Source organism: Mastomys coucha, unplaced genomic scaffold, assembly GCF_008632895.1.
Source record: "Mastomys coucha isolate ucsf_1 unplaced genomic scaffold, UCSF_Mcou_1 pScaffold19, whole genome shotgun sequence".
Lineage (NCBI taxonomy): Eukaryota > Metazoa > Chordata > Mammalia > Rodentia > Muridae > Mastomys > Mastomys coucha.
The window spans coordinates 3,254,457-3,281,767 of NW_022196901.1; positions in this window are offsets into that span (position 1 = coordinate 3,254,457).

Genomic DNA, 27,311 nt, shown 5'->3' on the forward strand with positions numbered 1-27,311 from the left:
GTCCTCAGTGTTGAAAAATTAATTAATTAACTAATTGACTAAAACCAGAAAGAGAAAGGAAAATAATTGAAAATGAATCCAAAGAAATCATATTCCTGATAATAATATTTTAAAATTTGAGAAAAATTATTTTTTCCAAGGCAAAATAAAAATGGTTTTCTGGATGAGTAGAATTTAGAATTGGAAGCAAAAATAATATTGTAAAGTTTGTGTATAAGAGAGTGTTCCACTGTAGCTCAGCTCTTGAAGCCTTTGCTTTTTTTTTTCCTGTAGCAATAGACCACAAAATGCAAAAATGTACCTTGTGCATAGACTACTATCCTTGTCAGTCTTAGGAAAAAACTCGCATTCAGAGGTTTTGTGAGACATAAAAGTGCCTGGTGTCACCCATTCTACTAATTTCCTAGATCAGCTGGTGATATTTTGCTGTTGACATTAAAACTTCATTGTGTTTGTATAGACATATTTCAATGTTTTGCTTATAATTTAATTTTTTGATGTAAGCAATTCAGTGACCTTTATTACAGTCACAAAGTTCTGTATCAAGATCTCTATGTGTACTGGGTGGTTTTGTGTGTCAACTTGACACAGGCTGAAGTTATCACAGAGAAGGGAGCTTCAGTTGGGGAAGTGCCTCCATGAGGTCCAGCTGTGGGATATTTTCTCAATTAGTGATCAAGGGGTGTAGGGCCCCTTGTGGGTGGTGCCATCCCTGGGATGGAAGTCTTGGGTTCTATAAGAGAGCAGGCTGAGCAAGCCAGGTGAAGCAAGCCAGTAAGAAATATCCTTCCATGGCCTCTGCATCAGCTCCTGCTTCCTGACCTGCTTGAGTTCCAGTCCTGACTTCCTCTGGTGATGAACAGCATTGTGGAAGTAAGCTAAATAAACCCTTTCCTCTCCAACTTGCTTCTTGGTCATGATGTTTGTGCAGGAACAGAAACCCTGACCAAGACACTATGTAATTATAGGACATTTTAATCACTCTAAAAAGATATTCTCTTCCCAATAGTATCATTTTCATATGTTCAGCCATACCCCTAGAAAATATTAACTTAATTTTTCCTTCTCTGTATTTGACAATCATGGAGCTTCATATAAATGATACATACCAGGCCCTACATCTGGCTTTCTTTCATTTAATGAAATGCTTTGGGGGTTTTCTCATTGAATATAGAATATGCTATATTATCTATCTATCTATGTATAAGGATTCTTATACAGAGGGGAAGGAAGGAGTGGATGTCTAATGCTTCATCAGTATTCGATCAGAGTTTCTTCTTCACATGTATGCTAAGCTCTTGGAAAGAGGAACAAAACAAAGTAGCTTTGGTGACTTCCTGAAAAGAAGAGTAAATATCCACTTCCCTAGAACTTGTTACAAGGAGAATATGCCTAGTTGCATTCAGTGCCCCCAAAAAGGACCCAGGTATAGACAGTAGCAATACACTTTTTGAAGAACAAAATATCCTTATTGGTACTTGGTAGTATAACAGTTAATTGGCAGACCTGATTATAATAGCTACTAATTCATAAAATATATGATTTCTGATTTTAACTTACTTGACTTCAGCAAGAATCCTGATAGATTGGATTAATTTTAATCTCAAATCTATGATACTTCCTCTCAGTAATTTCTGTATACTAACCTCTACTTTGTTACATAACTGTACACCTTCATCTCTACCTGCTATGAAATGAAGTATTGTAATATATAGTGGTCTGTATCCTCACAATGAAATATTTCCTGAATAAAATCCTTAGTTAATACCCAGTCTTGTTTTCCTTTGACATAGATAAATTTGAAAGTAACTCAGTACATATTTATCAAATGCCATTCATTATATCCTTAATCCTTAGAATTAAGTATTATTGGAGAGCCAGTCTGAATCTTTGGCCTGTCACGCTGTACTTACCAAACTATATTTGCTTTTGAGGATGCTCATGGTCCATCAAATATTATGGATGGAAAGATGTGAAGTTCAGAAAAAAAGAGAATCTTCCTTTAGTAAACATTGTTTGGAAACTGGCAAACAGCTAAACCATATTACTTAAACCCAGGGAAGTGAAGCACAGTAGTGTGTGTGTGTGTGTGTGTGTGTGTGTGTGTGTGTGTGTGTGTGTTTCTTATCTGTTTCCTTTCTACTAGTTTGATTTACCAAGGCTCTAGTAAGCCCCATCACTGCCTCTTTCTTACTGGGAAATAGAATGCCTGAGAACCAGCAAGAGTCATGAATTGCTCCAGCTCAAAATTGTGTAGACAGATATGCAAGCACTCTTCTCTTGCCACAACTGAATATAGATCAGGGTCCACAATGATGCAGTAATTAAAATCTTAACATGGGATAAGATTTTGATCAGCAGGGTAGAAAAGTTAAAAGTGTAACTTTAGAGTGCTCTGCAAGACCAGCTTTCCACCGGCTGTCAAATAAGACCTTTATGCTTGGAGATTGTTTATAGGAATTGGAGAAACAGAGTATTTTCATCAAAGATCTCTGATGCTTTGTGTCCAGTTATGGTATGTGTGAACTATCAAAATGCAATTTCTATGATGCCTTTGGGCCTCTGTTCTCATTTGCATGATGGGAACTCTGAAAGGTGACTAGTCTGTATTCATCAGACATAACTGAGAACATTGCACAGTGATCTGCAGTTGTAATTACAGTTTGACTGGAAAAGAAACAACAAATAAACTAGGAAACGAGTCACAGCATTACTAACTTTTCAAATAGATGTCTTAAAGGTAATAAAACAGGGATTTGGCACAACAGCTGTAGTGCCCACTATCTAATGAGATCATGAGTCTAACAATGCTTCTGAGAATTTGGGATGAGAAGTTACTTAATATCTAGTCACTTTATTTCATCCATTTAAGTAAAAGTGTGTGCCCTTCCTCCAGCCTTTAATAGGCTAAACAACCTGGAGTGGGTGTCTGGCATTGCCACACTTGCATTTCCCACAGAGCCCTGAGGAATTGATCGCCTGCTGAGCTTGTTTTACAACAGAATCTAACTGAAACAAAGCAACAGAACCCAGCCAAAACAAAGGATGGGCCTTTGGGGTTTTCCCCTATATGTATGCACAGAGCTGAAAATTAAACTTTGAGCCTTGATCAGAAATCTTTGTCTTGGCTTCATTCTTCTCTCACTCACCTTTCAGGAATACCCTGTTCTCCTTGGCTGCAGGACGACTACAATGGTGTCCCTGATGGTAAGTATGCCATAAAGTGAGGATGTCAGAAAATAGGACAAGGTGAAAAAATGGTGATTAAATACTTACTAATTAATATTGAATCAGTGTTAACTGTTGTTATTCCAATTTGGTATATATATGAGGCTTCATTCTTATCTTATAGAAAAACAGGAGAAATATATCAATAGGAGAATGTAAGTACACCAAAGATGATAAAACATATGTAAGATCCAAGTAAACAGCTTCTCTGACAAAACACCAGGAGGCCAGGAATTTCCTTAATAAGATAAGCTCAGGAACTTTGGGAAGGTAGTAGAACTCTCTGGAAGGGAAAGGCTAATTAACATTCCTCAGATCACAGGGTGATAACTAACTTGCAGGTGGGGACACATTCCACAGGGTGGACATTTGCCCATCTTCAGACAAGGGAAGTTCTTGCCACCTCATTCCCTGAAGACTAATCAGTTTAAAAAGTCACAGTGTTTTACCAATCACATCCTGTCTAATGGCTGCTGCCCTGAAAATTGTGTAAAAGCTCATGGAACAAGCTGTGGGGGGGGTCACCTCCTTTCCTTAGGGTCTGAGACGTCCTCAGTTCACTGAAATAAAAATCCTCATGCTCTTTACATCAATCAGGCTCCATGTGATTCACTCAGGGGGTCTCCCTTAAGCTAAAGCTTGACAGGATCTTATACATACATACATACATACACACACACACACACACACACACACACACACACACCTGAATAAAGTTTCATTTAAAATCACTAGTCTCATTAATGTTTTTGGCAACAATTTAGTTTGTCAGCTGTTTTCTTCAATTAAAACATAAACTAGTCTGTAACAGAAGTGTCTCTATGGAGGTTATTTACATTTTATTGCATAGATAGAAGCCTTTGCCTATTTCCTTAAGACAAAGGGGACCTTTTTAAAGACATTGTTTATATCTACTAAGGGAAATAGAATAGTTATTACAGTTGAAGTTCAATTAGGTTGTTCTTCTTTTATATAATAGATATAACAAAAGGTTTTCTGTCCTAAAAATCAAAGTATACTTACAATTTGAAGATTGCCAAAATCATCTTTAAATGTTAATATGATAAAACAGGAAGCAATCTATAGCCTATATAAGCAGGATACTAAAGAAGGTAGGTACACAAAGACCCCTGGCTGTTCCACACACAGAGCATGGCCTTAGGAAATGTTGTGTTTCAGAAATCCATACATACTTTTAATGTGTATGACAAGTCCACCTTACATTTTCTCTGCTCCTATTCCTCTTTTAACCCTACTATCAATTTTTCTATCACCTTCATGGACTTCTTATTTTTTCTACCTTAATGGGTCTTCTATGTACATAGGCATAGAACCATCTAAAGAAGCATGGACGACCTCTCAGAGGCTAAATCCCTAAAGAAAGCTATCACTCCCCTCATTAGACATCAGTGGCTAATAGCTCCTCAGAGAGGAGTGGCTCTGTGCTGGAATTTTGTATGGCTTGATCTTTTGCAGGACTTATAAGTGCAGTCACAGTCAGAGTGAGTTCATTTGTGTGACAGTCCTGTCCCTTGCAGTTTTACTGATTTGGACTCTGCTTCTTCCTTTTACAATCTTTCTCCTCCCCTTTATGTGATCATTTTCACCCTTGGAGGGAGGGGCTATGATATAGTTGTCTCATTTAAATCTCAGCATACCATAGTTCCATATTTTCTACATGTTCAGTAGTTGTGAGAAAAGAAACGTTTCTGATGAGGGCTGAGAACTTGGGGTCAGTGTTAGTTGTGTGTCTGTGTACTAGAGGCTTTCACAGAGATCTCTGGCCTGGCCTGGTGAAAGAGTTCCAGCTAAGGGAAGTGAGCATGGGCAGGGAGGAGAAGTTGCTTCTGCCACTTCTGCTGCTGCAGTTGGCTTTACCTCCATCTCTGCCTTGCTTTCCAGGTCACTCAATTACTCCATGATGTCCTGCACTGAATCGGGTCTGGCTGGGCCAACGAGATGCCTACTAGCCAGTAAGGAGTGCACTGCAGCTTTGGGCCATGTTTCAGGCGAGTAGCCCTCTCCCCAAGTGTTACAGCTTTTAGAATAAAAGCTCAGATGACAGAGTAGTCTCCATACACCTTTGAACCCCTGGACAGATTTATATAGAGTTTTGGGGGTGATTCATGGTTTGGCAGCAAGTACTTCTCATTGGTTTGGGCTGAGAGCTTGGGGAATCTTTATTTGCATGTAAAAGGGCTTGGTGATAATAATATGTGACCAATATCACACACCTCTCCTTCATGGGGCTGTGGGGGACTGTGACTGAAACAGGAACCAGGAACCCAGGAGGCTTTGTCCTTCCTTCCCATGCAGGCAGAAATTACCACCCACTGGGTCTCTGGAGTTCCAGACCTCTTGTTCGACCAGGACCAGATTGATTGCACAGACTACCACCCCACAGTTAGTTACATGCACACCCATGTTTCTCAATCCTCAGGATGCAAGTATCAAAACAACTTAACTGGACCCTAGTCAAATAACATAAACTGGGCATGATAGAGACACATGGATACCAAACTTTTGTTTGTATTTGCATCATTGTTGAGGTTTTGTTTTTTGTTTTGCTTTTGGTTTTGATATAGAAATGATAGTCACTGTGCTAAGTAAGAAAGAGATGAGCAAAGGGGGGTTCAAGGGTGAAAACTGAAGTCTAAATACAGATAAGGGATGTTAAATTTACATTGCCGATCAATTGTTACCTAAGGAACATGATCTTCAATTCAGTGTTCTGCAGGAAGATTACAGGAATAGATGAGTTTGAAGTTAAGACAGATTCCAGCACATATGCAAATGTATGTGAGCTTCTCATACATATTTTCAGATCATATGTATTGCAGTTGTATGAAAACTGCTTTATAATGAAAGATCTTCACTGGGGATTGAGCAGCATTTAATAAAGTCTATGTTTGTATTTTGCCTAAAAATAAAGAACAAATGAGGATACAGAGGCCTATATTAATCCTGTATTAATAAGAATTCAGAAACTACTGATACACAGTTTCCTAGGATTAGAAAACTTTTGACTTTCATTTGGAAAGAGACATTTTATAATTATTTTTAAAGTATATCTTTTAATTTTTGAGATTATGATGTACTTCTATCATCCTCTCTCCTACTTCTAAACTCTCCATACATTTCTCCTTGATCTCTTTCTATTCACAGTTTCTTTGTTTCATTAATTGTTTTTTATACCAATGTGTTTGTTCATATTCATAAATATATAAATACAACATGCTCAGGCTTTATAGTATTACTTTATGTAAAAATTCAGAGCTGACTATTTAGTATTGGATGATCTATCTTCCACGAATAGCATTTCTCAGTTGCATATAGTTCTTTGTGTGGGGTTAAACATTGTGGACTTCCACCCATGTATGTTAGCATGCCTATTAGTACTGTCCTTGTTCACCTCATGTTTAACTCTCGTGTAACTGAGACTTCCTAGATGGAACTCCTGAATTTTCTAGGAGACAGAAACTCACAGAAAACTCCCTGATCCTCTGGTTCCTACAACTTTTTCATTCCCTTATCTACAAAGATCCCTAAGAACTAGGTGCAGAAATTGTGTTGCAAATACACCAGTTGAGACTATGGTCTACAACTGAAAGACCCCCTTGAGGGGAAACAGTCTCTCAAGTCATGGGAGAACACAGCCACCCAAAGATTCACAAGAGACTGATCTTGATGCAAACAGCATGAGGTTTATTTGGGGGAAGACAGTATACTGGGGATGAGCTCTTAACCCTCTCAGGGCCAGAGGAGCTTGACCTAGAGCACAAGAAGTGTGGGGTATTTAAAGGAAAAAATCACAAACCAGGGGGAGTGAGGAGGTAACCAAGGAAACATAACAAAAACAGTGGAAAATTTCAGAGGGATCCAACCCATGATTTAGTCAGGAGTCAGGGTCATGAGGAAGACATCCTGCATACTTGTTATTCTCAAGAATGTGGTTTTATCATTGTCATTGTCATTCACCTTGTGGTTGACCACTCCCTGGAACCACCTTACAACCTGTCTTTGTGGTCAACTGGCTTCTGGAACTAGCTGTCCTACATTCTTGGCTTGTTTTAGACAAAACTTTTCATGCTCTTTAAGTAAAAGCTTATACACTATATATTTCTACTAAATATATTTCCACTATATATTTCTTCTACCCTTCATTTCCCACTTTTTTTAGTGTATAGTTCTAATTATAGAACTACATATCAGTATCATCGTATCCTAGATTTTCCTGGCCTTGCAAATAATAATATTGTTGGTGTAATATTTAAATCTGAACAGCATTTACTCTCTCTAATAAAAGTAACTAATCTGTTCAGCACACATGGACCTATAGTTAAGAGTAAGAGTAGGGTCAAAAAGGGGTTCAGGAAGGGAAGACACCAGAGTAGTCATCCATTGGGATCTACGAAACCAACTCTCAAACCAGTTTTGTTGTGCTGCTCTATCTTTCTGTCTTTTATCTAGTCTTTCTCTGAGCTTACTCATGGAGTCTCTAATGACTCCTGAATAGTTTACATAAAAGCAACATTCTTCTATTTAAATCAATGGCAGCTCTTAACTCTCCATAAGCCTTATGCTGCAATGCCATAGCGAATGTTCCTGTAGCTGCTCCTGCAGTCTCTAAGCCCAGTCCCAACATAATTCTCAGGGGAGCTCCTAACTCTCTTTTGTGTCTTACTAAGTCTCTAGCCTCAGGATCCCAGTAATTCAGCACATCTTCATAAGGGTGGTACAGCAATCTAGGTACTATCTGCACTAGAACACAAAAGTCATGATTGTTATTTAGAATTTCTAAACTTATACAGGTTGTAACTGAAGCACAGGCCCACTAGCTGTCTAAAGGTGAGAGAGGTACCCAGTTAGATTCTTTATCAGAGGATATGAACTATTACATAGAAGTTGATGGGTTTGTGGGATCTGACCCACACAAATGCCTTTTGGGGCAATCTCTTGCCCAATGCCCTTTCTCTTTGCAGTATGCACACTGGTCTTTAGCAAGGAATTCTCTTCTGTTGCCAGGTACTATTTTACTAGCTCTGAAGCTTTCTAGCTTCTATTCTTTCCTGTCTTATCTCTCTTCAGCTCTCTAGCCTCTTATTCCTTCTGACTCTCACACTAGACTCCATCTTCAAAGACTTTCTTTTAAACATTCTATCTCTTCACTATGCCCTTTCACAGTCCTCCTGCAATTTTCCTTTTTCTTTCTCCATTTATAAAACACTTTCTCAGCTACCTGCACTAGTTTTCTTAATGACTTATCCTGCATCTCTTCTAACTTTCATAGTCTTTCAACTCCATCAGAAATCCAGGAACGACTGAATAATAGAGAATATACAGGAAGCCTAACACAGCTTCCAAAAATATTACCAATTAATAGAGATTGACGGACCCCTGGACAGTCCTTACTTCAAAATGTTGGAGCATCAACCTTCAGCCTTCTGGCACATAAATGTCTGAAAACTAGGAACATTAAGGACTTGCGTACTCTCTCTTGGCAAATATAAGCTGTCCTAGGCTTATGTGTCCTTTTTGGATAGTATCGTCTGCAGATGAAGAGGCAACTTTTGCCTAGTGGCTGTCTTGCCATAGCTGGAGCAGCTCCAATGATGCTCAATTTCGTCTTTGAGTCTGAGAAAGGGGAACTGTCAGGCATAGACAAGTCTCTAGCCAGATGAATAAATAGTATCAAATGCCATATTCTGTGGATTTCTGATGTTTCTGAAAACCAACTATCTATGTAAAGTAATCTAGACTATTGTCTGTGAACTACTCTCAGCTATCTTTAATTAAAATCTTGAAATCACCCTAACAATAAACTCAGAGCCATTAATTTGCTAATTTGGCCCCAAACTCACAGGTATAAACATCTCAGATCTGTCTATAATAGCAGTAAAAGAAGGACTGGGTCTAAGTCCTGTCTTCTAGGGGAATAAAAGAATTACTTATAAGCCTATAGATAACCCTTACTGAAGCCAGAAATCTCTTAAGTGAATATAGAAAATTTTATCTTTTGATCTTGATGTATGCACAACAAAACTATATTAGCTACATCATTTAGTCAATAAGAACACTATTGCAACAACAAATTCTCAATTTAAAAGCTCTTGCTCATTTCTTGCATACCAGTTTAAGATGAAAATGGTTTATAACCCAGGCTTTAACTCTTACCAATCACTATTACAAATATAGGATACAAAATTCAAAACTAATAATATAAATGTTAAAGCAAATTTTCTGAGAATAAGCTGTCTATCTGAAGAAATACTCAAATATCTGACTAAATTCTAGTCACACAATGTTTCTAGTTTAAATTATCTATACACCAATCAAACTATTTTCAGTACGGGGTAAATATTGTCAGAAGGTCCTTTAATCAAAGATAACTTTGATTTTGTATCAAAATAAATTCTGTACCAAATAGGAACATGTGAGTTTAACTCAATATCAAATCATAAGGCTTTCTATTAAATGAGATTATAGCTATACAATTAAATCTGGCTACTTTTTCTATTCTAAATATGACCATTTTACATTTTCTAGAAACATAACCTATCAACAACCCTCTCCAGCCCCAAAGCCCAGGGAACTGGGTAGATGATTTGTCATAGCTTCTTCAAGCTGAACGGCAGTGTAGAGATATAAAAGGGGGAAGGAAAAACAGAATTAGTCTTCTGATGTCTGTTTCTTGACTAGATCAGTCTGAAGTTCAGGACACCAGGAGTTCAAGCAGGCCAGTTTAGCACATCTGATGAAGGAATTTACCAAGGCTATACTTTTCTGCAACATATGAATCTCAAAACAAACTTTCAGTATCAACAAGATATATTTTGATTCTCTGGAATCTAGCTTTCTGGAAGGTGTAAATACTTCAAGCATCTTTTCACAAACACACTAAAACAAAACCTTTAAAGAAATCTATCTGGGTGGTATTTGGGTTCTCAGTTCCTCAAAATATCCAAATAAGAAAGTCTCCACTTCTGATATAAAGGACATGATAAAATTCCTTATCTTGCTAATGCTAAGAGTACACCAGCTTTTCCAGGTGCATTTGATCAAGGACCAGCAGGGAAGGCATCTCCCACTGGCTCAGTAACAGGCAACTGTACATGCAAAACAGCCTCCTCCCAGCAACAGCCTTTTCATCCAGTAATCTGATTACCAAGCTTCCATTCCTAAGGGAGGTGAATTCTTGGCTCTCTAAATCCCATTTATCTACTAGAGACATAGATCTCTTAAGTTCACTGTCCTTGGGGCTATAAGCCACACTCTGGGGAGTTGTGTGCCCATGATATGGGTAGGATTCCTCCCACCTCCCCCCAAGCTGTGGGATGACTCCACCCTCTGGGTTCCTGGCCTTGATACATTCCTCAATGTTTCTAGCTCACTCTCCCTGCCACCTATCTGACATGCTTGGCTCCCACACACACTACTTTCCCCTGCCTTTCTCTGTGCCATGACCATCTAGTTTCTTCCAAGGACATTCTCTATTGTTCCAGCTCTCCTGGCCCCTAGCCACACCTAGCCCCACATAGCCCTAGACTTCTCACTTGCCAGCAAATTGGCCCCTACAGTTACTAGGGCCCCCAGTGCCACAACCCCTGTCAGCACTGTCCTCACTGATGCCCGGTTGCCCTCCCACAGACGTGCCTCCTCCTGGGCCCCATCCCCGTATAGAGCTGTGAACTCCACCCAGCCCCCACTGCTGTGGATCCAGTCAGCCAGGCATACCTCCAGGTAGGCCACTATCCAATCCTGCACTTGTCACACCAATGGGTCCATTTCTGTGTTGACACTCTCAGCACATAGGGCAGCCCCAAAGACAAAGAATGCCACAAGATGGCCCCAGTGGGAGCCCCCTTGGAAAAGTTTGTTGGATAATTGGGTGAAGTGTTGCTGGGCTGAGCCTGGGGTCATGTGTAGCTGAGGGCCAGGTCAGAGATGGTGTGGCGGAAGTGGGTCTCAAACTTGTCTCCAGAAACCTGCATGGCTTAGTGCAGCGGTCGGCTGCTGGGCCTTCCCCAGGGCCAACTCCACAGACATAACCCTTCTGCCTCAGCTTATGTTTGAAGTTGAGGCTGGGGTCACCATCCAGGTGGCCACCCTGGAAGGGGAAAAGGCCAGGGATCTAGATCTGGCCTGGAAAGAACTGGAACTGCAGTGCCTGGAACTGGGCCCCTACCTCGAATGCTTTGCCCACTGTGGGACTAATTCCATGTTTAAAGACTGCCCTCTTGGGAAACCTGAGACCACAGGATACCTGCCACCACCATTTTTATTCCTGGTTGCCCCAAGAGCAGCCCAAAGATCCAATGGCAGCAGCCCTAGCCCCAACACCTTCCATCAGTCAAAGGGGGTATAAGTCTGACAAGGTCCAAACATACACAAAAAAACATCACACAGACAACTAGACCTTTCCAGGTCCATGACACAGAGAAAGACAATTGGGCCTAGTAATAGACATCAGGTACACAGATAATCAAAGCCAAATCACAGAGTTGCTCGGCCTGTGCCTGCCATGCCACTGAGATGAACCAGTTACAAAACACACGCAAAAAGACCTATCTCAATAGAGAGTGCCAACCTTACTTCAGAATTTCAATTTTACCAAGGTCCTTTCTTTACCTAAATCGACAAGTCATGTGCTCTGTCCCTAACCTCAGTCCAGTGATCCAATGTTAGAGTCAAAGGGGTAGTTACAATCTGTCCCATCATTGTTTTAGTCACAAGGGCAACAAAAATCACAAACAGTCTCAGAAAATCAGAAGAAGAGTAACACAAGAGTAGCCCAAGTGGAGCCAATTGAAAAGGTCAGATGGCCAGGAGAACAGATGCACACTCTTCTCGAAGAGCATTAATGTTTCTCCCCTGGCCTCCAGAGGGGTTCCTCTAGGCGTCCCCGAGGATGCCCAGTTTCCACTGGGACATCTCCCAGGGTGGCAGTTGGTGATCTACTGGCACGTCTACTGATCAGCCCCCTTCCTCCTCTTGAGGACAGGGAGTTGCTGTCCCATCCAGGGACGCAACTGACTGCAGAGAATGAGCTTAAGAGATAAACTTCGCTATCCCCTCTTGGGATGTGACCTGCTACAAAGAATGGGAGTAAAAAACAAATTCACAGATTGCAAACAGACAGACAGTTCACAAACAGATTACAAGTAAGAACTCAACCAGACAGACAGACCACAATTAAGAATTCACCTCCAAGGGGTCCTCAGAGTCAAGGGTGGTCATAAATCCTGGACAAGCCCCTAAAATGAAAGACCCCCATGAGGGGAGACCCTCTCTCAAGTCATGGGAGAACACGGCCACCCAAAGTTTCTGGAACTAGCTGGCCTATATTCTTGGCTTGTTTCAGAGAAAATTTTCCATGCCCTTTAAGAAAAAGTTTATACACTATATATTTCTACTAAATAATCTTTTCTTCTACCCTTTACAACTCTGTAGTTTGGTTGATCATGGTTTTCTATAATGGTCTCTGTTAGTTGCAAAGAGAAATTTCCTTGTTGAGGCATAAAGACTAAAAATATTGGAATATGGGGACAAATATTTGAAATATAGTCAGGGGTCATGCTGGTTTAGTAAAGTAGAGGTTATAGATTCCTTTCAAGATGCTTAACTTTACTAGCTGTGAGTAGTTGACTAGGTTTCTAGTACAAGAATGATTTCTCTCTTGTTGAACTGGTCCTAAGTCCAATTAGAGAACTTTTGTTTACTAACAAGCTATGTGTGGCATTACTGTATCCTTAGAGTTATCATTCCATGATGGTCATTGTTAGGGATCATAAGCATCACAGCCAAGTAGGAGGTAGGGTTGTTGGTTGCTTCCCTCCATTGTAATTCCACACAATGCTTTCTGGAGCTATGAAAGCTAGTCCTCTGGCAGGTGGCTTTCAGATCCATTCTAGCTTAGGGTCCTCTGAGAACTGATTTTGAAGTGCATAGGTTTTTTAATAATAGAGATTTACCTTCCACCTCTGGGATGGGTGGGACACAAATGGTAATAGCAATAGTGTATACTGTCTTGGGAGTCTCCTAGACAACTCTGATGAACAACTCAAAGATGTTTTCTCCTGAAAGGTATTGGGTTTTTTGTTAGGTTGTCTTTGGCTTTTGGATAGAGCATTGTCAGCCCAATGTGAGAAAAATCTCATTTAAACTTTATATGTATACTTGTAGATCAACTTAACATACAGGTATTTGTAGGTGGATAGTTAATAGTATGAATCCTTATAACTTTTTCAGATACCTTTACAGATGATTTATACTCCTGTATTTTTTGTATTTATTTCCCTCCATTTCCATAATTAGAACCCTATATTATTCTTTTTAAAGGTTCATTTAAGGCTGATATATTGTCAACGTTTGCATATTCTGTATCACTTAAGTCTCAAGGACATAACTTTGTGATCAGGGTCACGTAATGGAAATTTGCAAAACTTGGCATCATGCAGCTTTGAGAATGAAGAAAAAATAGTTTTATTATAGTAATCTATCAAGAAAATTTATGCACATTTGACCCCTCCACAGTGTTCAGTCACCTTGGGAATTTAATTGTGACTCTTTTGTTAATCCTTGATGTTTCCTTGGCTTTGTTCCTTAGTCCTCCTAGAGTGCTGTGGATGAGTAGTCCCTGAGCAAAACATACTGGGGCAGAATATCTCCTGACAATAGTGCTTTCAAATGTTGACCACATTTAGCAAAGGTCGATAACTGAAAACTGAAGAGGCAGAGTTGCTTATGGGAACCTTTTAAAGCCTCAATCTGCTGGCTACTTCCCCTTTTAAGACCCCTGGGGTGGTCCCTGCACAGTGAATGGTGATCAGCTGAGTTAATACACTTTGTACAGTCTTATGTGAACCCTACCTGTTCCTCTCATCACTTCTATCCACTCACCTCTTGCTCCAGCACAGACCAATTGTTTTGTCCTTGTAGCCACTGGCCTCACCCTACAGAGCTACCCCACTTTCTTGTCTCTTGGTCCTTTTCCTCTTCTTTGATGTCTTGCTCCATCTTTGTTCAGAATACTGATTTCATGTTCTTTGCCACACAAACAATTATTTTCTTTGTTTTCTGACTTAAAAACTCTTCTCTGTCAATAGCTTGCAGTTTGATATATAAAGGTTCAGAGCTTTGCTTCATAACATTTTCTTTTTAGTATATCCTTGTTAGTCTATAGCTGTCCTTTTCTTGAAATAATATGTATAAGATTAATTGCACCAATAAAAGTACTGTTCAGACCAGAACACATCAAAGTGTCTTCCTCACTGTTTAACAAGAAAGGCTCTCCTTACAGACTTGTTTACATCCTGAATATGCTGGATCACACACAACAGGCAACTTCCTCTGTTTTTTACAGAGGAATACCAAACTGTATTGAGGACCAAATTATGGTAGCATGAAATCTACTGCAATGACTGTCAGAAGTGATCAGCATCAAATTCTTCCTAATTTGCTATGGATTATCCCCAAAGGGTTGTCTGAGAGAATGAATTATGAAACCAACATTTATCATCTGCTTACAGTTTTCCTCCTCTTGTTTTTTGTCCTACTAATCTAAGTGAAGAAATTGTATGGAAAACTTTTCTAACCTCCTTGTTTGTCTGGAAAGGTGATACCCATTCTTAAGTTTAAATTTCAGATACTTCCAAGACTCTTGTCCTTGGAAGTGCATAAATATAGCCAAGTTTCATCAAGAATAAACAAAACAGGCAAAACCAACTCCCCCTCCATTACTTTGGTATTTGTGTCTGCTAGGTCTGTATGTCATAGACACTTCTCTATAAAATTTTGCTCCAGGATATCATTCTTTGACCAATGTATCACCTCATAGAATCAATTCTAGAACATGCCATTCCAGTTACTCCCAGAATTCCTCCTCTTTGAGACATAGGAAACCAACCTTACTATTTATTTAAAAATAAAGTTATATGAATATCCATTCCATCTCCATCCAGTCAATTTCTCTTCATCTTGCTCCATCCCACTGAATTTCTTTATCTTTTCCTAGTATCACAACAGATGTAAAGTATGCTGGTAATCATGATGCATAAGGGCAGTAGAAAAGAAGACTTGGGTTGAAAAATATCTTTAATTTTTTTTCAATGTAGCATGTTGAAATACTTAGAAGACACAGAGAAATGCAGATATTTAAAAGTGAAATAAAATTTTATTCTGTTTGAGAATCTTCTGTCCCAGAATCTTCTCTGTAGCAAAATTGTAACCCCAATCCCATGCTATTAGTACTAACAAGTACAGGAGTACATGAGCAGAATGATAAATAGTTTAATTGCTAGTGGTATACTCTGCCAGATGAAGTTAAGTGAAGCAATGATTTCCCTCCCTGTTTTAACCCTCCCAGTACTTTTAGAAAGTGCTTTTGTCAGGTGGTGGTGGTGCACGCCTTTAATCCCAGCACTTGGGAGGCAGAGGCAGGTGGATTTCTGATTTCAAGGCCAGCCTGGTCTACAGAATGAGTTCCAGGACAGCCAGGGCTACACAGAGAAACCCTGTCTCGAAAAACCAAAAAAAAAAAAAAAAAGTTTTTTGTGATATATTTATTGTAGTGTGCTCATGCCCTTTAAAATTTATTTTAAATTGAATTTGTTATAGCAGTAGAGATGCCTCATGGGGCCCTCCTCCCTTTGGGAGTATATCAAAGAATCAGCAAATTATATTTATCAGAAAATGGGAAGCCAGGGAAATTTAGGTTGAAAAGATATCCCAGAATGCCCAGGATGGTGTTACCCACTTTAAATTGCATTCACTAAACCAGGAAAGCAGGTCTTATATTGGACTGGGGTATATACCTAGGGTCTTAGGTTTTACAAAGAGAGATATGATGATGGACTATTGTTCACTATTAAACTGAAGGTTGAGACCCCATATACCCCCTTATACCCTAATAAAATCCTGGCTCCCATCAAGCCCCCTATTAAAGCTCCTCAGCCTTCGCCCCTCCATGCCCCCCCCCCCCAAGAACTCCCTCTATTGGTCTGGCCAGCCTTGCAGACCAGGGCATAGTGCTCACTCCCAAAGATGATCCAGAGTTACCAGGCTTAGTACATTTACTCCAGGAAGCTTTTTGGGTCATCAATATCACTAACCCCAATGCTACCAGTTCTTACTGGCTTTGTTACAAAGTAGCTCCCCCTTATTATGAGGGGATTGCCTTTGTTGGAAAAGTCAATTTGTGTGATGATGCCTCACAGTGTCCCTGGCAACAACATAATGCCAGACTCACTTTGTCTGCCATTACTGGGCAGGGAGTATGTGTGGGAAAGATCTCCTCCTCACATGTTCATCTTTGTAATCAGACTTTGCTTCAGCCCAATACATCTGTTCACCTCCTGCCCTCGCGCTCCCTACCCCAAGGGATGATGCGCATGTGCCTCAGGAGTTTCTTCGTGTGTCAACTCTAAGGTACTCAACAATACTCGGAATTTTTGTCTTCTGGTACAACTAGTTCCCAGGCTGGTGTACCATCCCTATGAAGAATTATTATTGAGGGAGACCGACCCGCAGTCTCTCTCTCTCCGTGGGAGTTCTTGGACTGAGAGATAATTGAGTACCTGAGAAAGAAAGCGGTTAGTAAGGAAGGACACGGACGCCAGGTAGATGTGATGAGATGTGATGATGAGAGAGCTTTACTGTAATTCACTCAGTATTTATAGTTACGCTTAGGAACCAGACCCAGAGGAAATCGAAACCTGCCCATCTAAGATAAACACGAGAAAATCCATAAACACCAGACCGGAGGAGGATCTTGAAAGGAAGATCCGACAAGCTTGTAACGTAAACAGTGGGACCTGTCAGTCTGTATACAAAGCAGCACTTCAAAGCAGAAGCAGGTTGAGTTTCATTTCTTTAGAACTTCTGAGCTGCAAAGTCCATTTGATCTCAGGAGCCAGAGTTTTCACAACCCAGCGTCAATCCCGGACCTCCGTTGACTCTGGAACCACCACAGAGCAGCGGGGCAGGATGCCACATATTTTCTCACTGGGATGAGGGCTAGCTCAGGGTTAAGAGAGAACCTATAGGGATAACTGTTTCTATCTTTCTGGGACTGGAACTGGAGGCGGTTGGAGCGGCCATAGGAGCATCATCACTGGCACTCCAATGCCAGAGCTATCAGAATCTTAGGTCCACTATAGATGCTGATATAGTGGAAATGTAAAATTCCATTTCCAAGATCCAGGAATCCTTGACTTAATTTTCTGAGGTAGTCCTCTAAAACAGGAGAGGCCTAGACCTCCTCTTTCTCCAGCAAGGAAGACTGTGTATGGCCATGAAAGAAGAATGCTGTTTTTATATAGACCATTCTGGAATTGTAAAGGATTCAATGGCCAAGGTTAGAGATGGGCTGGCCAAAAGGAAGAAAGAAAGAAAGCAGAGCCATGGGTGGTTTGAATCTTGTTTTATTTCTTCCCCTTGGCTCACTAATTTGATTTCTACTCTCTTGGGACCATTAATAATAATGATATTGCTTTTAAATTTTGGCCCCTGCAGTTTGAACTGCTTGCTGGCTTTTATTAGAGAACACATAAGTACAGTTCAGATTATGATGTTAAGACAACAGTATCAAGAGTAAGGCCAGAGTGAGTTATAATTTCATGATTGAAATATTCACAAGAAAAAAGGAGGAATATGGGACCTTAGAGAACATAAGATGACCACTGAAAGACCTTGTCAGGAATGTGTACCTCAGGGACTTTCCAATAAAAGGATGTGAAAGGGTGTGATAAATACTCCCTTCCCCAGAATAAGCCAAGACCACAAACTTCACTAGAAACCCTGACCGCAGGTTTGACAACTACCAACCACAGGGTAGGACCAAAAATTTTCCAGTTCCCCTTTCTGAGTTCCCCCAGTAAATACTGTGTGCTTGGAGTGTTCAAGGTCGCCTCTGTTCCAATGGCAGGACAATCCCAGCATGTTGGATCAATAAACCTCTTGCTTGTTGCATCAATCTCCTTCTCTGTGTTTCTGTGAGTGGGACATCTCAGATGTAAGGCTTGTTGGATTTTACAGGAGAATTTACAACTTATCCTAACCATAGATTCTCAAGGTGTTTTCAGTTTAGAGACACCATCAACAATCACATAAGAGATAGAATAGAATATGCAAGCTTACAGATTGATTCTGTCATTGGTTTCACCAAAGCAGGAGTGTCTCCTGACACATACAATTAAAAGAAAAATTTCAGGTACTTTCTAAAGATCCACAGAAGCCTATGTCTCCATAAAATCATCAAAGGATGCTTGTCTCTCTATGTCCTTTAATATTCAATCATTGAATTTCTCAGGTTTAAAAAACTTAATTAATTATTTCTTTTATTTTATGTATATTGGTATTCTTGTATTTGTGTGTGAGGGTGTCAGACCCTCATAAATTGTACAGAGAGTTGTGTGCTGCCATGTGGGTGCTCAGAATTGAACCTGGGTTCTTTGGAATAACACTAAGTGCTCTCAACCACTGAGCCACCTCGCCAGTCCCATGTATTTTATTTTTAACTGAAAAATAATGACTATATATGTTTATAGGGTTAAGATAAAATTATGACATATATAGATATTTGTAATGAGTAATTTAAGATAATCAACATTTGTCACTTTACACACTGGTTTATGGAGTTAAAAACATTTAAAATCTTTTCTTTTAGCAGATACACACTACACTATTGATATGGATACCTTTCATATGATAGTAACAATGCCCAGCAAGCGATTGCCAAACTGTTCTATTTTACTGTCTGAAACTCATCCCATTTGAGCAACTAGTCCTACTCCCTGTTAGTTCCCCTCAGCCTCCAACACCTACTAATTATTTATCTAAGTTAAAACTTTGCAGATTTCACCTATAATTTGGTTTTTGGTGATTGTGATATTTTTCAATACCCCCATCCCCAAAGAAAAGATGGTATGCTATCCAGTCTTAAGTGCAAGAGGGCTTTGATGTATGTTATAGATAAAATATACATGTGAGATATTCCTTTAGATATGAGTTGAGTTAACTGTTGCTCTTCCGAGGTAACTGTTTAATGAATGCATAATATATATTCGAATAAGATTTCTTTAAACAGAACACATTTAAGACAAAATTATGTATTAACTGGTTGATAAAGATATGGCCAGAGGCCCTTAGCATCCTATGTCAGTGCTTCTCCCAGGAGGAATGGTTTAATATTTCTAATTCATGTTTCTTGAGACTTTACAGGGCCTTACTACTCCCTGAAGTTTTATGTATGTCTCATTAAGTCAACTCATGTAATCACTTTTGTATCAGTTTAAGTAAATTAACCTTCCCTGATATAACCCTGTGGCTGAAAAAAAAAATTGTTCCCAAGGAAATGAAGGATTGAATGATAATTATACTGAAAGAGGCACTAAGTGGCAAACTGATAAAAGTCGAATCACATATTCAATTGTAGTAAGAACTTTTGGTTAGTTTCTTATTAAGATGTGAATACATTGTGATTTTATAAGATTTGACTCATTTGCTCTTCCATATTCAAATAAGGTTGACATGACATATTATTTTATATGTAAATTCAAAATCACTAGGAGAACCAAATAATGACTGGCAGCCTAAATTGATGTGCTACCTCTGGGGATTAGCAAATGATAGCTGTGCATGTTCATCATTTATAAATCATGGGTAAACTTATTTGGTATATATATATGGTAACAAAAATATTCCATTAATGGAAGAAGAGGATTTGAAATAATAAAACACTATGTTTTCAGAGAAGACAAATAATTTTTATATTTACAGAACTCCTGATTACTATTTTTAGATCTTAGGTACATATGTTGGGAAATGCATTAACTTGTGCTGTTAAATTCCCAGGCTTTTGACCTTCTGGGAATGTTGATCCTGGTAACAGCTCATGGGAACTTGTGTGATTCTTCCTGTACTCTCTTCTTATTTGCATCTCTCCTTTGGTCTCATATCAATTACAGCCTCATCTCTGAGTGTATTTTTAATAAAGAAAAAGTTTTTAAATTCCTCAGATGGAACTTACACACTTTTCAAGTCACTGGATGAAGCTAATGGATCAACACAGAACATGAAGTGGTAGATTTATTCACCCTCTGCAGAAAATTGTAATTGCTCAAGAGTAGCCTAGCAAAATTCTCAGTGTAACACATTTGCATGATGCACTGTGAAATGGATTTCCATTTTTAACAACTTTGGGAGGCATGCAGATGTGTCCTTTGCCATCAGTATCTTTTTTTCCATTATCTATTCACTCTATCATATGAACATCTCATCTGATGTGGAAGTTAAATTGTTTACCATTATGTAATCAGGGAATTAGGTGGAACTTCCTGTATGGGCATATTTAACATATTGAGACGTAGTGATTTTCTTTAATTCATTTTTGTAGGGAAATGTCTTCATATTTTAATTCATAGATTACTCTTTATCCTGATACTTTAAATTGGTACACTGATTGGGACAAAGGAACAGGTTTTTCAGGGTTCCTTGACTACAGTGAATTAACATAGTTCAAGGAACTGTTAGGTAGTTCAGTTTAAGAACCATGTAGACCTTTAAAAGGAAGAGTACCGTGGTCTGTGAGGTTTGTATCCTGGGAGTGAAGATCACAGGTTGGGTTAATTTCTCTGAGACCAAAGGGACAAGCTGATGGTATTTTAGTAACACGGGCCTTTTTGCAGCCTCTGAACTTTATGAGGCCTGGATTGACAATTGTGTTTGCTTCCCTTTCTGCTGACATGCCAATGCACATTTACCTCTTCCAGACCTCCATATTCAACTTGGGTCTTGTTCAGCTAAGAGAAACAATGATGAATAAGAAGACCAGAGGACAATGAAAAAAAATCTGTGCTCTCCTCTTTTTGGATACTCTTCCCTTTCCTGTGGTTTTAGTCTTCTATCACTCCGACTAGGAGCTCCTCCTCTGTGGTCCAGCTCTCCTTGGACCCTGTAAAGATGTTCTAGGATCACTGTCCTTCTGTCAATTCTTTTCTCTGTGTTCCTTAACTTATTATTAGGTGAATGATATTACAATAATAATAAACTTATTATTAGGCAAATAATTTGGTAGATTAAGAAACATTCCCTATGTGCTGGATAGTTTTATGTCAACTTGATATACACTAAGGTCGTCTGAGAGGAGGGAACCTCAATAAAGAAAATGCCTCTATAAGATCTTGTGGTAATCAAGTCTGTGTGCCACTTTCTTAATTAGTGATTGATATGGAAGGACCCAGTCCATTGTGGCTGGTGCTATCTCCATGCTGCCAGTCCTGGGTTCCGTAAGAAAACAGGCTGAACAAAAAGTGAGGTTTGCAGTACCCATCTGTGGACTCTGCACCAGTTCCTGCCTCCAGATTTCTGCCATGTTTGAGTTACTGTCCTGGCATCTTTCAGTGACAGACTACAGCATAAGCCAAATAAATCCTTTCCTTTCTAACTTGATTTTTGTCATAGCACTTTATTACTGCAATAGTGACCATAATTAAGGTAAGTGGTACCAGGGGTGGGGTACTCCTTTAATAGACCTAAGCATGTTGTTTTGGAGAAGATTCTAGAAGGACATTAAAACTTTGGGCTAGAAAAGTCATTGAGTGTTGAGAGTGTGGAGAGATGTTTTGTAGGAGCTCAGAAGAAAAGAATGTTGAGAGCTCCCTCCATGGAGCTGCAAAACCCCTCAGCTCCTTCAGTCTCCTTGAGCTCTCAGGGACTGAGCCATCAACCAAAGAATACACATGGAGTGATCCATGGCGCTGGCCACATATGTGGCAAAGGATGGCCTTGGATATCAGTGGGAAGAGAGTCCCTTGGGCCTGAGGGTGTTCGATGCCACAGTGTAGGGGAATGCCAGGGTGAGAGGACTGAAGTAGGTGGGTGGGGGAGCAAGGGGTGGGAAGATGGCATAGGGGATTTCTGAATAGACCTGGAAAGGGGAAAACATTTGAAATATAAATAAAGAAAAAACCCAATCCAAAAAAAAACAAATTCCACAATGGGTGAAACCATCTCCTTCCTACTTGGGATTTATTTATTTATTTTGATAAAAAAACAAAAAAACAAAAAACAAAAAAGAGTACTAAGAACAATGCAGACAATGGAGGCCTGGCCTATAAAGTTTCAGAAGGAAGCAAAGACTCCACATTCTTCCATAACGAAGTATTTCTCAGCTGTTAAAAAAGTGACACCATGCTGGACAGTGGTGATGCACACCTTTAATCCCAGCACTTGGGAGGCAGAGGCAGGTGGATTTCTGAGTTCGAGGCCAGCCTGGTCTACATAGTGAGTTCCAGGACAGCCAGGGTTACACAGAGAAACCCTGTCTCTAAAAACCAGAAAAAAAAAAAGTGACACCATAAAATTCGCTGGCAAAAACAATCATCCTGAGTGAGGCAACCCAGACTCAGAAAGGTAAATAAGGTATTTGCTTATTTCTGGATTACTAGTTGTTAAATAAGTGATAGCCAAGCTACAATCTGAATACCCAGAGAAGTTAGGTATATAGGAGGGGACTGAAGGGGACATATAGATATTCCTGGGAGGGGGGAAATAGAATAGATTTTATTATTGGACTGGGGTTAGTCAGGACTCAAAAGGGAGGATTAGATAAAGAAGAGTCGGGCGAGTGTTGAGAGAGGGAATCCAGGGAGTGATACTAGAATTGAAGAGAATTTGAGGGGTTATATGGAAACCTTGTGCAGTGAAAACTTTCTAGAATATTTTATTATGATCCTAATAAAATCTCCAAATAATGAGGGAGACAGATTCCCACCTGGCTATTTCTAATTACTAAATGACATTTCCAGTACCAAGTGGGTACGTCTCATTAAGTTATTGGCCAGAGAGGTCCTATGGAAATACCCAAACAACACAGGCTAAGGTAATATGTTGCTCTCTTCAGACTGCCAGTGAGGTTCCATTGCAGAAGGCAACATGTACCCAACTCATTGAACGTGGAAGTATAGAACTGGGGGGGGTTTCTACATAAAACCTTCACTCTTACATTCTAGCATCTTTGGGGCATGAAGGCACTCCGCAGGCTACCAAAGAAGAATGTGAATTCCAACTTAGCCATATAACTTTTGATCTACAATCTGTCTGCAAAAAATATGCTAGTGCGATGATGGCACAAAGCTTGTAGGAGTAACCAACCAATATCTGACTCAACTTAAGACCTACTTCTTGAGGTGTAATTCATTCCCAATACTACTTGGGTGACTAAGAACCATAGGCTGAGGCCTAAAGGCCTAGGGCTGGCCTAAACTAATGAAAAAAATCAAATAAAAGAAACAATGAAATGACTCCTGGTGATGTTCTGCTATACTCATAGTTCAGTGCCTTACCCAGTCAGCATCGGAGAGGATTCTTCCCCCAGCAAATCTGAACAAATACTAATGGCCAGATATTAGACAGTGAGACCTTTTAACACAGAGCTCTAGATGGAGTAGTCCATCAAATGCATATACAGTATAGCTTTTAATTTAGTATTTAATGGACTCTGAATGTGCAATGGAATGAGTCTCTGCTTATTATATCTTCCCTTATGGCTCCTTTCCTTCTTTTGGTTTGCTTCATTCCACTTCCCTGTGATAGTTTCTGTTTTATCTTGTTATATTTTATTTTGCTGTTTGGTTGTTATACCTTAGAAGTCTGTTCTTTTCTAATGACAGCCAGAAAGAGAGTGAATCTGGATGGAAGGGGAGCTGGGGAGAATCTGGGAAGATTAGAGTGAGGGGAAACTGTAACCAGTAAATATTGTATGGGAAAAGAATTTATTTTTAGTAAAAGGAGAAAAACAATAAAAAAAAGATGTAGTTCTGATTAACAGGTACTAAAAAGTTGACTGAATATCAAGATACCAGAATTACTAAAGTGAAACCTTTGCTTTTCTGGGATAATGGGTGCTAATCAGCTGAAGAATTGGCTGTGATATATTTGTAGAAAAAGGCTATCCTGGTTTTGTGGAAGACATTCAACTGTAAAGGCTGAAATTTGTAATTTTCTGTATTATAAACACTGGTCCCCAAATAATTTTTAAGTTATCATTTATTTAAAACATAATAAAGGAAACTTTTCTTTCATGTGTCTTTTGAAAATTTCCATCCTTAACTCCTGTTTTCTAATTTCATTGCCTTCTTTTTCTGTCTAGGGATTGGAAATTGTCATTCAATATACATAGAAATTATATCCCTAGCCGAGTTGGTGCTGCACTCCTTTAATCCCACTATTCCTAAATCCAACAGTATTTAACTCTTGAACTGGATAAAATATAATTCCAACTTCCCAATAATTTGAGTCCTGTGAGGAATTAGGTTTACAGGGACAGTCAATTCAACCACTGATGTGAGAGGACTTTTAAAAACCAATGTAATCTTAATGGGCATTGTTAAAAATAATCATGAGAGTGAATATATCTTAGCTTCTTTCAAAAGAATTATTCAGCTTAAAACATTAAAAAAAATTCCTAAAAAACTAGACCAGACAGCTTATCTCTGATTTGGGTTAAAATACTGGACATCTGTGTAGATCAAACCAGTCAGATAACTTCTAATTCCTGATCTCTTCCTCTTTTACTGTATATTTTAGCCAGGCAGTTTGTTGGCTGATCAGAGACATTTATTATAGGTTTGTACTGAGATGCTTGTACTGCATTGTACATCAAGGCTGGGTCAGAGTATTCAATAAATTGATTTTTCTGTCCCTTCCATTTCGCGTTCTATAACTTTGCTATAACTGAATTCATGTAGCTTCCATTGTGATGTGGGAAAACCTGAAGCCTGACTGAAAGTAGCAGACTTCTGAAGTTTCTTGAAATGGTGTGTTGATTTCTTCTATGTGCAGTACAGAGGGGAGGATGCATCTGGTTCATCTAATTTAGACACTTAAAAGTCAAATCCCAATTCTGCTTTTCAAAACCATCTGGGCTGCTTTTCATTCTCTAAGCCCAGGGGCCCTCAGTGAAATCAATGGTGTTGGCAGAAAATATCTGAAGAAGTGAGGTTAACTGTCTGTTCGCACGACAATTTTTTTTAGACCAATGCATAAGAGAAGCAGATTTTCCAGTGATAGTCTTACAGTTGCAAAGAAAGAACTATTGACATCTATGAAATGATGGGATTTATTGAGAGGTTCAAATGTGTCAAATGTGTTTTAAAAATTGCATAAAGGCTAGCACATAAGTAAGTAACTTTTCTATAAGTTATAGTTGACTTCTGAATTAAGAGATTATTGGTAGGTAAAATACTGATGTAAAATTTTCTTCATCTTTCAGTATCAGAAAATAGGGACATTCTATAAGCTCATACTGGTAAAGTGAAAGCTCAAAAGTGGTTTGATAAATGTTATCATTCCCAAATAGGATTTGAGGATGACTACAGTAACAAGAAATACAGCTTCATAGGAGTCAATGTCTAGGATAATACAATCCTGCAACACAATGCTGCCCTTATTTGATGCACTGGAATATTTTATTCCAGTGTAACAATTTTCCAGCCATTGCTATAGTAGAATTTTTAGATATTATACAATCTAAGTTCTAATAATCAAAGGTAAACATTTGTTCTTGTTTACTTATTTAAGAGCAGGATAAATCTCATTTTAATCATTACAAATAATCTTCAAGTAAACAAATGGTTATTTTATATGTGCTACTGTTTCCTACTTATGATGCACAAATGAACCTTAGCTTCACAGTTCATGTAAATTGGAGAACTAACTCCCTCTCAGACTCAGGGCTTTATGGCACCCTAATTTGCAAAGGCCTTATTTCCATTCCTATAACTAGTATTGGATAACAATAAACAGTCATACTAGGTTTTTATAAATTGTAGGCCTCACAAAATCTGAATCTACCTATGGTGAACGAAAATCTCATTTTCAAAGTGTGATCCTTGCACAACAGCATAGGGATGACAGAACTGTTAGAAATGCCATTTTTAGGGCTCTTCCTCTGAATTACTAAATCTCATACTTGAGAGTGGATAGGTGTAGAGATGATGAGCAATCAGAATTCTAACAAACCCTCTAGAAAATTGGGACTCAGGCTAAGGGTACACAAAGATGGGAAAATAAACTTGCATGAATTTCTCAGAATCTCTAAACAAACAACAAATTAGTAACTATAGGAGACATATAAGTGAAGTCGTCTACCCAGAGACTTTCATTAACCTGTTAAAGTACTGCAATAAGTGTCCAGGCTCATTATGCTTCTGAGGACAAGGTAATATCTTCCTCTTTACCATTTATGTGATAAAAACCTCATCATTTATTTCTGGAATATCTAATGATTCCTGTCAGACAATCGACCTGGCTCTTTCCCAAGTTGCCCCTTTCATTTCCCAATAGGCTCATTGTCAAAGTGAGACTTTGACAAGAATAGAATAAAAATGTGCTTAGTAACATGGTGTAACTGGCTACCATCCTTGCTATGTTGTGAATTGGCCAGCTGCACAGATGAACTGAGTCCCCATGTTCTTAAAGGTGAACAAACAGGTACATTTAAGGATTATTTTGGGCTCCTTCCCTGTTGAAAGAGGCAGCATTTTGTTTACTAAATACACTACCTGGTTATGAGGTTAATGAATTTGTCTCTGTGGCTCAGCATGCTTCTGTCAGAATTACTATCTGTTTATTTTTTGCATGCTGTATCATAGAATTTCATGTCATAGCATGGTTCAAGACAGGAAACTAAATTGATTGCCATACTATATGGAGTGGCCATACTCATGAACATTACTCACGTTGCTCATCTTCACCATACTGAATCAGTTTTTGGATATATAAGTAAAATGGCCTATTGAGAACTCAGTTACAGCTGATGACAGTTCATACATGGATTCTGGAAGGCTATGCATCATCTCTAACTAACATCCAAAATGTGGCCCCAGATTTCCCATGGGTTGGAGTCTGAACCAGGAACAAAAAACAAGTGACACAATACACTATTTTCATAGTGACCTATTAATATTTTCTTCCTATTCTAATGGATTTATTATATTTTGTTGCACTATAGATTTTACTTTAAAAGAAAGAATATTTTCTTCAGTAGATATGGCTAGGATTCCATAGAATGGTCTTCAATGTGA